This window comes from Halichoerus grypus, chromosome 6 (genome assembly GCF_964656455.1).
Source record: "Halichoerus grypus chromosome 6, mHalGry1.hap1.1, whole genome shotgun sequence".
NCBI classification, from domain to species: Eukaryota; Metazoa; Chordata; class Mammalia; order Carnivora; family Phocidae; genus Halichoerus; species Halichoerus grypus.
In genome coordinates this window covers 88,969,154-88,983,415 of record NC_135717.1, presented here as the reverse complement: position 1 = coordinate 88,983,415, position 14,262 = coordinate 88,969,154, and the positions used below count along the sequence as shown (strand labels likewise).

Genomic DNA, 14,262 nt, shown 5'->3' with positions numbered 1-14,262 from the left:
AAGGTTTCACTGTATTACAGAAAGTAAATACTTTTATTTAGTTAATACACTTTAGTTACATATTATTACCAACCTTATACATACAAAGAAAACCAACATTAAAAGGATGTTAAGATAATGAAATGAAAACACCTAATCTCACTCCCTCAAATCCCACTAAAACTTAGTAATTTTGAAAGCATAAATCCTAAAGAATAAGGAGAAAAGTAAAAGAGAAAAGAGCTAAAAGATTTTGGGAGCTGGAAAATAAGCAGAACCATTGGTAACTAATTTAGCAGTTCCCCAAATATCATATTCCATGCTTCACTGGGGACAAGTACCAATTTAAATTACATGACAGCAACTTCAAAAGACATAGCAACTAAAAGAACTAGGCCAACTGAGGTGAAGGGAGCAAATAGTAGGATGGTGTAACTAAAAAAGGGAATACTAGTGAAAGCATTTTGTGAATCAATAAGATACACTAGATATCCTCACCACATTCCACTGAATACCTCCTCTCCCCAATCCTAGCAAAAATATGAAGACAACATCCACAGTTAAAAATCAGAGTAGCATACCAAAAAGAGACAGATTGAGTGCTTACTGCAGAGACCCCTAGTCGTCTTCTTCCATTAATCTTCCAAAATGCTGGCAATCAGATCTTTATTCCCCATGTATGAAAATGGAAAACTAGAGCAACGCTCTCTGATCCCCTCCCTCTTTGGGAGCTTTGTACTGTCACTCAATAAACTTTGCTCAAGATAATGGAAAACTATTCTCTGGGGGTATCTAAAAAGCACAAGACCCAAGATCTTAAGGTCTTGGGAGCTCTCAAAAAACTGCCCACCCAGATAAACCAAAGAGAAGTTAAAAGCTGACAAATGTAGATATTCTAATCAACTCTTTTTTTCAAAATTTTTAAAAGATTTTATTTATTTGTCAGAGAGAGCACGCTCACACACATGCACAAGCAGGGGGAGAGGCAGGCAGAGGGAGAAGCAGGCTCCCCACTGAGCAAGAAGCCCAATGCGGGACTTGATCGCAGGATCATGACCTGAGCTGAAGGCAGATGCTTAACCAACTGAGCCACCCAGGCATCCCTCTAATCAACTTTTTTAAAAAAAATTTTTTAAGAGAGAGAGAATGTGCACAAGCTGGGGGGGTGAGGGTGTTCTGGGGTCAGGGGGAGAGGGAAAGAATCTTAAGCAGGCCCCACACCCAGCGCAGACCCCCATGTGGGGCTCAATCTCATGACCTTGAGATCACGACCTGAGCTGAAATCAAGAGTCAGACGCTTAACTGAGCCACCTAGGTGCCCCTCTAATCAACTTTTTAATCTTCCACAACATATAATATAGTCAGGCAAGGAAGAAAAAGGCACCTGATTAAAGTCTAACATGGAAGATAGACACCAAAAACAAGCCAAAACAAAAACAAAAAAACACAAAAACTATGCAAAAAAAAAAACTTCAAAAAAATTAATATCCACAGATAAGAAAAGATGTTGCAGTCATGTGTCAAGAATAGAATATTAGTTGGGGTGCCTGGGTGGATCAGTCGTTAAGCATCTGCCTTCGGCTCAGGTCATGATCCCAGGGTCCTGGTATCGAGCCCTGCATCGGGCTCCCTGCTCTGCAGGAAGCCTACTTCTCCCTCTCCCACTCCCCCTGCTTGTGTTCCCTCTCTCGCTGTCTCTCTCTCTCTCTGTCAAATAAATAAATAAAATCTTTAAAAAAAAGAACAGAATATTAGCAGCACCTGGCTGGCTCAGTCAGTAAAGGATGAAACCTGATCTCAGGGTCATGAGTTCTAGACCCACATTGGGCATAGAGTTTACTTAAAAAAAAAAAAAAAAAAGTAGAATACTACAGGCAAGGACCAAAAAGTAGAAATGATGAACATGATAGAAAAAATGCAGAACTCAGTAGAAGAACTGGATGATAAAGTTGAAGAAATCCAATTGAACAAAAATACAAAGTTGTAAGTAAGAGGGAAATAAAATCTAAGAAAAGTGGAGTACCCCTCCAATAATTCACATTGGATGACAGAATGGCAGAAGAAAGGTATCACCAATGAAATCATTTAAGAAAAAGTTCCAAGACTGAAAAACAAGAGTTGGCAAACTGAAAGGGCCTGATGAATGCCAGCAAACAATGATAAACAGATCCACATCAAAGAATTACAGTGAAACTGCAAAACACTAAAGACTATTAACAGATTAACACTTCCAGTGAGGGGAAAATCAGAAATAAGAATGGCTTCCGATTTCTCAGCAGTAATAGAAGCAAAAAGATAATGAAACAGTGCCTTTAAAATTCTGAAGAAAAATATTTTCCAACCTAGATTTCTATACCTAGCCAAATTATCAATCAAGTATCTAAAAATATAGTGACAATGTTCACACACTCCTGGTTTCAAAGAATATACTTCCCATTTACTCTTTCTCAAAAAGTTACTAGACAATAGGGTCTCCTTCCCCTAATGACAGAATAAACCAATAAGACATGATACATGGAAAACAAAGGTGCTACACAAAGAATAAAGGAATTCCCTACATGGTAAATATAATTCTGATCACAGCAGTGTCCACATGTAGAGGGCAACTAGGCCAACTGTAGCAATGAAACTCAAACAAAAATGAGTCAAGATCCTTGCTGCCACTGTACCTGAGGGAGGTTTGTCTACTAAATAAACATCAAAAGATCCTTAGGTAAAGGACCATACCAAATCATCTTAACTATTACTATTATGTAGAAAAGACTCCAGGATACAGGCCTCCTGGTATAAAGTTGACATTACCTTCATGAATCAACATCTGTCATAACTATACCGAGAGAATGGGTCAGGATTTCTATGATTCTGTTGGTCCAGTGCAGACAACTTTGTGTAAGTAGATTACTTAACCCTAATTGAGTAAAACAAGAATTACCTAGGACTAAATGAACGGACTTAACTATGGGTAATATTTTTAATGGTTATATAGGGAAAACTCTTCTTAATCTTCTTTAACCTTCAATTTAAAATATACTTTGTATAATTAATAATTTAAATAATATCTTGATCCAATATCCTCAGAATTCCAGGGGAAAAAATAACCTGTGAAAGATCTTAATATGGGTTATAAGAAGCCACCAGAACAATTAAAGAGCAATTCTGTAGAAAAATACTGAATATATTGATTGGCCTTATCTAAACTGAATCTTTTTACTTTTTTATAAAGCAGTTTACATAGTTCCAATAAGAATGTTTTCCTTCCCATCAGGATAAAACTGGATAAATCAAATTGGTAACCATGACTACAAGAGAAATGTGACATTTAAAAAGAGAAAGCTTATAATTAGGTATGACAGGGAAAAAGGACTGCTCCTCAAATGTAGAAATGACTGCACTTCAAATGTAGAAATGATTCCTAGTAAGTCCTCCCAGAACCTAATTTAGTAGGTCTTCTTTAATTTATAGATTCCCAGGTTTAATAGGAAGAAAGAATATCACTTCCCAACTGACAATGATATTGACAAATATGGAAATCTCAGAACCATAAGACCCTAGTTTTAAGTACTGCAGATGAAAACTCATTGAGATGAATTAGACGGCTCTTGGTTCCTGATCTTGTAATCAAGCAGATAAATAAATTATTACACTTCACAAAACGTCTAGACAGAAGTTAACTCTTAAACCTCTTGTCAAATGTATGTAGTTTTGCTAACCAGACAATAAGGAAGTCTTTTGGTATTAAACAACTTCTCGTTAGACCTGTGTAAATAAAGTATCAAAAAAAGAAAAAAATAAAGAATAAGATCATTAAACAAATTTATGTGGTCAAATCTGTGTCTTAAGGGGCAGGAGACTGGCCACAGGAATGGTTATGGAAGAAAACTGACACTTTGTTTTGCCTCAACTTTGAGTGAGCATGTCCAGCAAGTTCCATACCTGTAAAGTAAATAAAGGGGGAGGGAGCACTTTGCACACTGGGGGGGAAAAAAAAAAGCATATGTGGATCTAATCCCCAGAATAAATGATTTCATCTCTAACTTTGGCAATAGTGATTATCTGAAAAAAACTGACAAACTTTGAAGATAAATAATTTATGTGAGAAAATGGCTGCTTCTTTACCATGAAGAAGCTTACGGTAAACTTAGTAAATTTTGTAACTTCACAGGGCTTTTGTTAAACACCTTCTAAAATAAAACAGTCCTAAATCTAGACTCCTTCACCTTTGCAAATACACTACTTCTTTAAATGTTTATTTTGCCCTACTAGTGAGTGGTATCATAAAACTACTTTTCTAAATTACTTTTTAAACTTTTTAATTCTAGCTCCAGTAATCAAGAATTGTCATCTTCTATAAATCTCCTGCATTAAAGGGCTCTCTACAGCTGCACCTACCTGCCTCTTAAATAGTCATGCCTGACTAATTGATTCATCAATTGACTGAAGACAGAGAAGAAAAATGTGCCAAGAAAAATTGCTAACCATTTTTTATATCTCATTTCATTTAACCCTCACAACCACCCTACCAGGTAGGTGGTACCACCATTTTATATTAATACAACTGGGAGATTCTAAATGCCCTGATCCCAATATAAAATTACTACTCTTTCCAGGTCACCAGATTACTGATTTCAGGAAAATTCTCTGCGTTTTTCTTTCTTCATTTTTGCTATCTTCCAACTTTTAAATCACTTAAGTTTGGTGGGAAAGGAAAGAATTACACAAACTTAAAACACAAAATAATTATGTCATTCCATCTTTTCATCAAAACCTTATTAAGTTGCATACATTATGTCCTGCAGAGTTATATCTTAGAAACTTAATAATAGGTAATCAGCAATGGTGTTTCCTTGTTTTCTTCTATTTTTTAATGAACGAATGGAAGAGTTTTTTTCTAAAACTGGACTCACAATTTGTAATTTTTCATATGCGAAGTGCCTGTCAAATCTTTTGACAATTTATCCAGTGGGTGCTTAAGTAAATTACGTATTTAATTATTTAGAAAAAAAGTCTGACATCTGTGGATAATCATGAGTTAAATGAAAAAAAGCAACTAACATATCTTACTTCCCTTTCTTGCACCTCCACCTAAAACAAAAGGGTTCTAGTCTTTCAATAAGCAAATATTTATTGAATATTAAGGAAGGCAATGTGGAAAGCAATCTTATACTTTTAATAGTGGCCTTATCATTCCAAATTAGATGGGGTTTTTCTTTAAAATGTGACATTTGCCAGACACATCAATAAGATATAATTCCTAACTGCAGAAAGCTTATGAAGCACTACACAATTATAAACATAGAAATAGAAAGGAATAAATGCCTTTAAGTGAGATAGGAAGTAAACCAGACTGTTAAAAAAAAAAAAAATTAGGTAACTTCCAGCTAAGAATAACAACATCCTTTATTAGTTATATTATGTAGGCACCATGGCAGCACTGACTCTTACAAAAATCAAGGGTCTTATGTCTGTCATATACCAGGGAGCTATTCAGAGTTCTCCTAACACATTACCTGCTTTCTCATTTCTGATACTCTGAACACCCTATTTATTTCCTTTACTGAGAATATCCTTCTAATTCATCCCTTAAAATACAATTCCCCTAAGATTTCCTTGATCTCCCCCATTACAGTTTCACTTTCTGTGCCTTACATGAATACTATTTTTTTACTTACATAGAAAGCTGCTTTTAATTACTTATTAATCAAGTAAGTTTTACCTATATGCAAAGAATTTACAACCACGATCTTTTTACCTGTGTACATTACAAGGTCCTCAAAAATCACATTTTCTATCTTCAATATGTATATTTCACATATATAGTTACAAAAAAAAATAGGATCTGGAAAAGATGATAAAAACTTAACTTCAGGGCCCCTGGCTGGCTCAGTCAGTGGAGAATGCAACTCTTGATCTCTGGGTCATGAGTTTGAGCCCCAAGTTGGGTGTAGAAATTACTTAAAAATAAAAAAAATTTTTTAAATATAAACTCAACTTTGAGATTAAAACAAGTAGTTCAAACAATTGTCATTCACAATTGTCATTACCCACAGTCCTTACCCACAATCTTTCATCCTTTTAAAATAAGCAAGTTAACTGGCAAAGTTTAAAAACATTAAACTGAATAAATAACAAAAATATTACAGTGAAATTTTAATATTAAATTAAAATTCCAATCTTGCAAAGCTAAACATGACTTTAATATGTTTGCAAAGTCAAGCAGAAAGGGGAAGTATTCCACCAAATAAGGTAAATATAATAACTAGAATCTCAACCACAAATCATGAATACAAAGCTCTCAAAATTCCACTTCAAAGGAAGATATAGAGGGGTGCATGGGTGGCTCAGTCAGTTAAGCGTCTGACTCTTGATTTTAGCTCAGGTCATGATCTCAGTGTCATGAGATCAGGCCCCACATTGGGCTCCACACTGGGCAGGGAGCCTGCTTAGGATTCTTGCTCTCCCTTGCCCTCTGCCTCTCCCCTGTTCTCTCTCTCTCTCTCAAAAAAAAAGAAGAAACCAAGGAAGACATAGAATTTTAACTATAACTCTTAAAACAAAAAACTAGTTTTCAATATCAAATTATGAATTACTTTGAGAGACTACTTCTCCAGCTTACTTTTATAGCAGAAAGGGCTAGTTGTTCCCTAACACCCATTTCTTTTGGTTTATAAAATTCCTTAGGTGAGCACAGGGTTGCCCACCTAGATACTACATTAACCCAAGCCTTCCTTTCCCAACTAAGTATGTTCCAATGACTAAGTTCTCACCCATAAAACATGAGTCAAAGTGATACGTGCCATTTCCAGATCATGTTCTCAAAAGAATGAGGTGTATACTCCCATTGCCCTTTCTCTCTTGCCCCTGGTTGGTTAAACTAGGGAGTAGCCATGTTCAACCTGGAACCATATGTTAAGTCAAAGCCACCTTAAACCCTAAACAGTCTTTTTCTGTATTGTTACAGGAGAGAAATAAACATTTATCATCCTTAAACCATGGTAATAGTCTCACAGAGCAGTTCAGCCTTTATTCTAATCCAATTAGCTCCTGACATTTAACACCTAATAGGAAATAAGAGAAAATTTCAAAGATAGTCTCTTTCCTCTTCCGTATGTTTCACTACTTCTTCCTTTTAAATCACTTAATCTAATAAGGGTAACAGGGCAGATACATTCCTACTAAACTCCAAAGCCTTAGTTGAGAATGAGCTGAAGCAGTCACATCATTCACTGTTTCACCAAACTTTCTCCTGGTTCGCAAAATGGCAGATTCTATTCTCACCTTCTAGGTTTACCTTTTTACAAACTGGACGGCATTATCTTTGACAATTACTGACTCAAGGAGAAATCCTTTAATGGCTCTGTCAGTTCCGAGAATCACTACTCTAACATTCGAGTCAAATTCTCATTAGAATGTAAAAGTGCCATAGAGTACTGGACACATAATTCCTAGGTACCCACCCACCAAGACAGTAATTCCCCAAAGAGCACAGGGCTATACAAACAACAAAGAAAGGGACAAAGAACTGTACAGTAAGACATTATGACAATACAACCTCACATCATACAAAGGGGCCCTCCCTCCCAAATTAAAGGGTATACAGCTAGTTATTCCTAGTTATTTAGATACAAAGTGACAAAATATTTTTATAATATTCTGAGCAATGAAAAACTACAGACATGAGTAAATGAGTATTTTTCATGATAAAGTTAATAAGTCATCTTCATTTCTCAGACTTTCATATTTACATAGGTCCAATTAGAAAGTGTCCAAGGAAAGTACTGTCAACTGTACCCTTAGGCCTATCACATTTTTTTGGAAAGTGGCCAAGGAGATGCCTGAGTCATTCTCTTAAAGACTCAAAAATGCAAATGATCAAAATTCAAAACTGAAGACATTCACATTGTACAAACAAGCACTGGTGCCCTGGCCTTCTCATTTTGCAGGCATTAAAAAAATGAAAATGCTGCGCAGCACTCATACTCTCTATTTCCAATACAAAATGGGTTTCCACCATGTAACTTGAAGGATATATAAACAAAGTTTAATATTTTGGAATTCACATTTCTGTTTTAAACAAGCTAAAATGACTGGATAAACCACTGACTTACTCTTTAGATTTCAAGACAATCTGAGAAAGAACACTGCAAAATCACTTTTGAAGTTTTGTGCTCTGTAAAGAACATAATGAGGTCAAATGGGCAAGAATTTCAAGAGAAGCTCCACTAATGGATGGGTAATTTCTAGATACCCTAGGGAACTTACAGGGGCTATGGCTTCCCAGAGCTACTTGATGATTTTTTGTACTCTAGCATTTACAGTATGTTAAAACATCACCTAATTTTTACCCATAATAGACCCCACATGCGACTCCCTTGAGAAAGTACATATGCCCATGTATGAATCTTAAAAATTACAATAGAAGCCTTTCTAAACTAAATCATACAGTTCTTTGCCTTCTTGAACAAGTTAAACATTCTCTATGACCCAAAATCCTTAATAAGATCATCAATTACCATAATGAACATGTTACAAAGACTGATTCAGCTCTCGGAATACTAATTCCCAAACTAAATGACCTCAAAACTAAGTTTTTAGGGGCGCCTGGGTGGCTCAGTTGTTAAGCGTCTGCCTTCGGCTCAGGTCATGATCCCAGGGTCCTGGGATCGAGCCCCACATCGGGCTCCCTGCTCCATGGGAAGCCTGCTTCTCCCTCTCCCACTCCCCCTTCTTGTGTTCCCTCTTTCGCTGTGTCTCTCTCTGTCAAATAAATAAATAAAATCTTAAAAAAAAAAAAAGGTTTTTAAATTTTTGCTTCTAACACCTGAAACCTGACCCCTCTTCACTATCAAGATGCTAGCCAGCACTTCTTGCTCCTATCCATATGTTTCTCTAGTAGCACTTCTCCTGTCCCTATTTTGCTCTTCCTCTCCTATTATAGTCTAAAAAACCAAGTATCATACTTTGTCAGAACTAGAAAAAGTTTTCAAGTAAGAGCAAAGGTCTCATAAAAAAAATAAAATATGCAAATTTCTGTAAATGGTTTTGCTTGGAAAAGACCCAAATATGGGAATTTTTCATTTAAAAAGTTTGATAAGAGCCAATAATATCTTAACAATTGATTTCTGCCTATTTCCTAGATTTATTTTCATGAAACCAATCAGCACAAAGAACAGATTTAGTGGACAGTGAACTTATACTAGTAATTAGGAAAACATCCTTATGAGAGAATAACTTACAGTTACCAAAGAGACTAAAAATGAAGATGTGATTAGGCTCCATCCTGGCCAGAAAAATGAATAATTTTTCAACATTCCTCTATTTAAAAAAAAAAAAAAAAAAGGCTATGTTAAAGAAAAATTTTGGTTTCAAATGTTGTAGAACTCTTTAACTTGCCAACCTATTTTCCCACTTCTAACTTCATACTTGCACTATTTTCATATCACCATGTCCTAAAGCAGATTAAAAATAGAAATGCAGTCCTATATCCTCTAACAATTTATCCCTATTAACATTATATCAGCACTAGGAAACAAGTAAAATAACACCTTAATGAAAAGTAACAGATACCACAAATTTTCCCAGTGTTCTTTAAAAAAGGAGATTTTGTGGAATCTGCAGGAAGTGTATTCTATTCATGAGTAAAAAAAACGAACAGTATAAAGATGTAAACTCACCCCAATTTAGGTTTAATGCAATTCTAAACAAAACTTCAAATAACTGGCTTTTTAAAAATTTAACCAAATGAATCTAAAGTTCATCTGCAAAATCAGGGAAGACTAGCTAAGAAAATTGAAAAGGAATTATGAGTATTGCCCCTCCACATATTTATATAGTCTACAGCACTAGAGCAAATGAAACAATACAGTACTGCTATATGAATAAGGTCCAGTGCTTGTTAACCTGCTTTTAGATTTTATATTACATGATTCCTGTCAAAAGCTGATGAAAACTGTAACTCTTTCCCCAGAAAAATGCACATATGCACACTCACATAAAGTTGTATACATCAAGGAATCCATGGAACGATCAAGGATTCCTCTTAAAGCCTATCTATAGGAACTCCTGAGGCCAATGGACTCCAATTTAAATATCCCTAGTAAATGAAGCAGAACTATAGCTCAAACCTAGTAACTTATGACCAAAATTAGCAACTCAAAGCAGTAAGAAAAGAGATCACCAAAATAAAATTCTAAGAAAACTAGGTATTTGGAAAAACTGGAAACTAGCAACCCATCTTCATACAATAGGGCAAAATAAACACCATACAGATTAAAACCATATTTTTTAAGATCATTACAATATGTAGAAAAAATAAGCAAAATAGGTGAATATTTAGTTCATCCCACAACAGGTCATATTTTCTAGGCAAAGAAGTCCTGGAAGAAATCACAAATAAGAAAAAGAAAAAGCAGTACGTTAGACTACATAAAAATGGAAAACTTCTGAATATATAAAACCGTAAGCAATTTTAATAGTAATAAAAACAAACAAAAAACTGCCAAAAATATGAATAGCAAAGGGCTAGATACATAAATAGCTGTTACCAATAGGAAAAACATTAACATCCACCATAGAAAAATACATTAAAAAGCCTCAAACAGCTAATTCACAAAAATGAGAAAACTGCATTTATAAACATTAAAAAGTTCAACTTCACTAGTTATCAGAAAAAAAAAAAACAACTAATGAGCTACTATTTTTCAGCCACCAAATTGATGGTGGTATGGAAAATGCTTTTCAAAAAAACTAAGTTTTTATTAACTGTGTAAATTACTTTAAAAGCCCTTTGAAGCAGTAATTTCAAAGAAATATTATGAGACGCAGTTCATGACTCATGCGCAAGGATGTTCACTGTAGCATTATTTATAACAGAGAAAAAGACAACAAACAAATGGTCAATAAAAGAAATGTTTAGTAAGTCACAGTACATTCTTATTAGAGATAACAATATTATGTAACCACTTAAAAACATTCGAAAAATATTTCATGATTTGGGATATTTTCAAAACACAGTATTATGTAGCCATTAAACATTTTCAAGAGAATATTATATATCAAAAAAAATCAAAGTATTTTTAAAAGAATAAGGAAATGGGAAAATGTCCATATATGACACTGAATTAAAAGAATAGGAATGAAATTATGGTCCAAATGAAAAACTAACTGATCAATATTTATTGAGCAATCCATATTTATTGATTGATCAATGATGGAAAAAAAAAATCACCAAAACATTTAGAGTGTTTATTTCTAAATGTTGCTAATTTTCAATACTTTCCAAATGTGCTATAATAAGTAAAAAAAAAAAAAAGTATTTAAATATATGTATCATATATTCAGATCATAATTTAAAGAAAAAAAGACAATTTTAATGGTTTATGGCTTAAACAAACCTTTTGTCTAAAATACATTTTGTGATATTTAAAATCTACAAAACTAAAAAGGTTTTAAATGACCCCAGTAACTTAGTATTTGTTCCATAAGTAATCTAGTCTTAATGTTATATATGTTGCATATGTGCCAAAATTTTGTGGTATCATAACTACCAAACTAAAATTTCAAAACACCCTTGTTATTGAAAGAACAATAATAAACAAATAGTGGACAGTCAGACAATTCATTGGTCTTGGTTTTAAGTTTATAGAAGTGTATTTGCCTTTCTAACAAACAGCAAAATTATCTTACTAAGAAATATTTACATTATACATTACGTTCCTCAGTGTTTTCAAGTACTACAATCTTCAGCATTAACCTAAGAGGCAATCATTTGTACATTCAAATGAAAACATAAGCTTAAATATACAAACCAAAATATTTCACTTTTCTGGAAGTGCAAAGTGTACCATGCATGCCCTAAGATCAAAGTTCTTTTCTTAACTTAAATATGTTATGTGTATATAAATACACAAAAATAGAGCTATAGACAATACAACATATTTTCAACTCTAAATATCTGAAATAATGTCCCAGGAAGTGGGGGAAGGGTGTGCTGGGTAATCCACCCCAGAAGTATAAAAAGGGAAGAGATTACACAACTGCCCTCTAAATATATTTCTGTGTATAAGAGTCCAGAGGTCCAGGAATTATATGAACGGCTAATTTTCTGTTGAGAAAAAAGAATTCTCTTTCCTATCACTCCATTCTATCTCATATGTGACGTCATTTTTAAGAAATCCACCAACCAAAACTATTCCTTTCAATAACATCTACTTAATACTAACAGTACTTGCTTTGGGCAAGAAAAACGTCCCTAACCAACCATTATAAAGTACTAGCCACTTCTTCATTTGGCAGATGACTGATTTAAACTTAGTGTTATATAACCAACCAAGAAACCAATTACTGTACACACAAACCACAGGTGAAGTTTATGAAAACCAGTTACAAGTTTTTAGTCCAGTAAGAAATAATTTGCACAACAGAATTGTATCAAATTGTGTAACACTTATTCCAGGGGTGTTATATAAGATTTAAATATAGTGACACAACCATTGTAAACTAAAATAAATCAGTAGCATACTTACAACTACCTTCTTTAAGAAATGAAAACTAGGAACACTAAGAAATCAAACACAACTGTATCTCATACACACGTATATGGGGCGTTTTTTTAAAGTATCAACTGATTTTTTTTCATTGATGGTTAACTTTTTAATTCTTCATAAAGGCCTCAGTTTACTTAGTTCTTTGCAGAATCCTTTATAAGAAAAATTTACCAACCAAATTTTATTTCACATAACAAATAAAATGCTAAAAAAAAAAAAAGACTTAATTTTAAAAGTCAGAGTAACAAAAATGTCCAAACTGAAGCAGTTATGGCCAAGAGCTCAGAGACTGAAAAAATCTAAAACTCAAATGCAAGTAGTATCAGAAGCACACAAACTGATAAAATTAAGACTTCGTTAACTTAGATTGAGATTTGATTTTTCCAATACCCTTTCCCCCTCATATTTCCAAAACTCAAATTGTTTCTATTTTGTAAACATTCCCTGATAAGAGAACTGGTAAAAATAGGGTTAAAAATGTATTTGCAAATATGCAGTTCAATTAAATGTACTTCCCCTGAGACCACCACTAGGTGCTGATCTTTATCTCCCTAAATATAAACTTGAAACCAGCAATACCCTAAAAATGAAATTATAATCGAGAACCACAAGTGACAATCATTTTTACAGAAAATTAAGTTCACAGCTTCTCAGAGAATCGGAAAAATATAAAAAGAGTTTGAGGTCGGTATAAGAGTAAAACACAAGAGAAACGTTTTCCTTGAAAAATGTGGGAATTTGAGGATATGAAAATGAAACTCCTCAAGAATGAGGAAAATTAAATCTAGAACCCAAATGGCGTCCAACAAGAACATTAGATCTTGAAAATGAATATTGCGCTTGCGCAGCCACCGCCCCGCCAGCTGCACAACTGCAGCTAGAGCCCGACCCCGCAAGATCACGTGCTCCCATGCAGCGCCCGCCCGCAGCTCCGCAACCGCGCAGGCGCACACACAACTCCCGCAGCCGCCATAATGCGGTCTTGACTCTTCATAAATACAATACTAATTTAAGAAAATGTGGTTATAACAGCCCCTAGGAGTCACATATACCTTTCGGGGCGGGAGATGAGGGAGGGGGAACCAAGTTCCTTCCTACAGAGCCGTCCCGCGCAACCGTCCTCAACGCGGCCGCTTCAGTATCGCGCGCTTCAGTCGCCGCGCCGCCGCTGCCGCCGCCGCCTCCGCAGATTCAAAAACAAACCCGCTTCTCCCTTGCACGCGCCGGGCCGTTATGCAAATTAATGTGGGCGGGGCTACATGGTCGTAATATTGGCCACGCCCATGGTACTAACAGCCAATAGGCTCACGGCTCAGCCGTTCCCCATGCAAATCTCCTGGTTTTTTATTTGAATGAGGGAAATTGACCACGCCTCCTGCCTTGGAAAGGAGAAGGAAGTCTGAGGTGGTGGCGCTGCGCCTTTCAGTTGCAGTGTGAGGTGTGTTTTGAGTGGAGCTTCGCTCAACCAGTGAGTAGCACTTTGTTAGCGCCCTCTATGAGCTTTAGGAAAGAAGGAAGGAAATAGGTAGGTGAGAGTTAGAGCTGAGAGAAAGATTTTCGGAAAAGGCTGAAGTGTATTTGTTCATCATTTATATTAAAAATTCACAAAGTATGTTTTAAACTGTAAGTAATGAGAGAATGGCGAAAACACATCTTTTCTTTCAGTTTTGTGCCAGAGCTAGCACTTCCAATCATACCCTTCCACCGGAAGTTATATCCCTTATATGCAATTTTATATTAG

General features: G+C 35.1%; 1 protein-coding gene across 1 annotated transcript in view; it reads right to left on the bottom strand.

Annotated features, from left to right (window-relative positions):
- Positions 1-13,724, bottom strand: part of ATF7IP (activating transcription factor 7 interacting protein) — a 132,840-nt gene extending 119,116 nt beyond the window's left edge. Inside the window, exon 1 of the mRNA XM_078075637.1 lies at positions 13,574-13,724. The gene's annotated coding sequence lies outside the window, so the exon portion shown is untranslated. The remainder of the gene's footprint in view (positions 1-13,573) is intronic.
- Between the last annotated feature and the right edge of the window lie 538 nt (positions 13,725-14,262).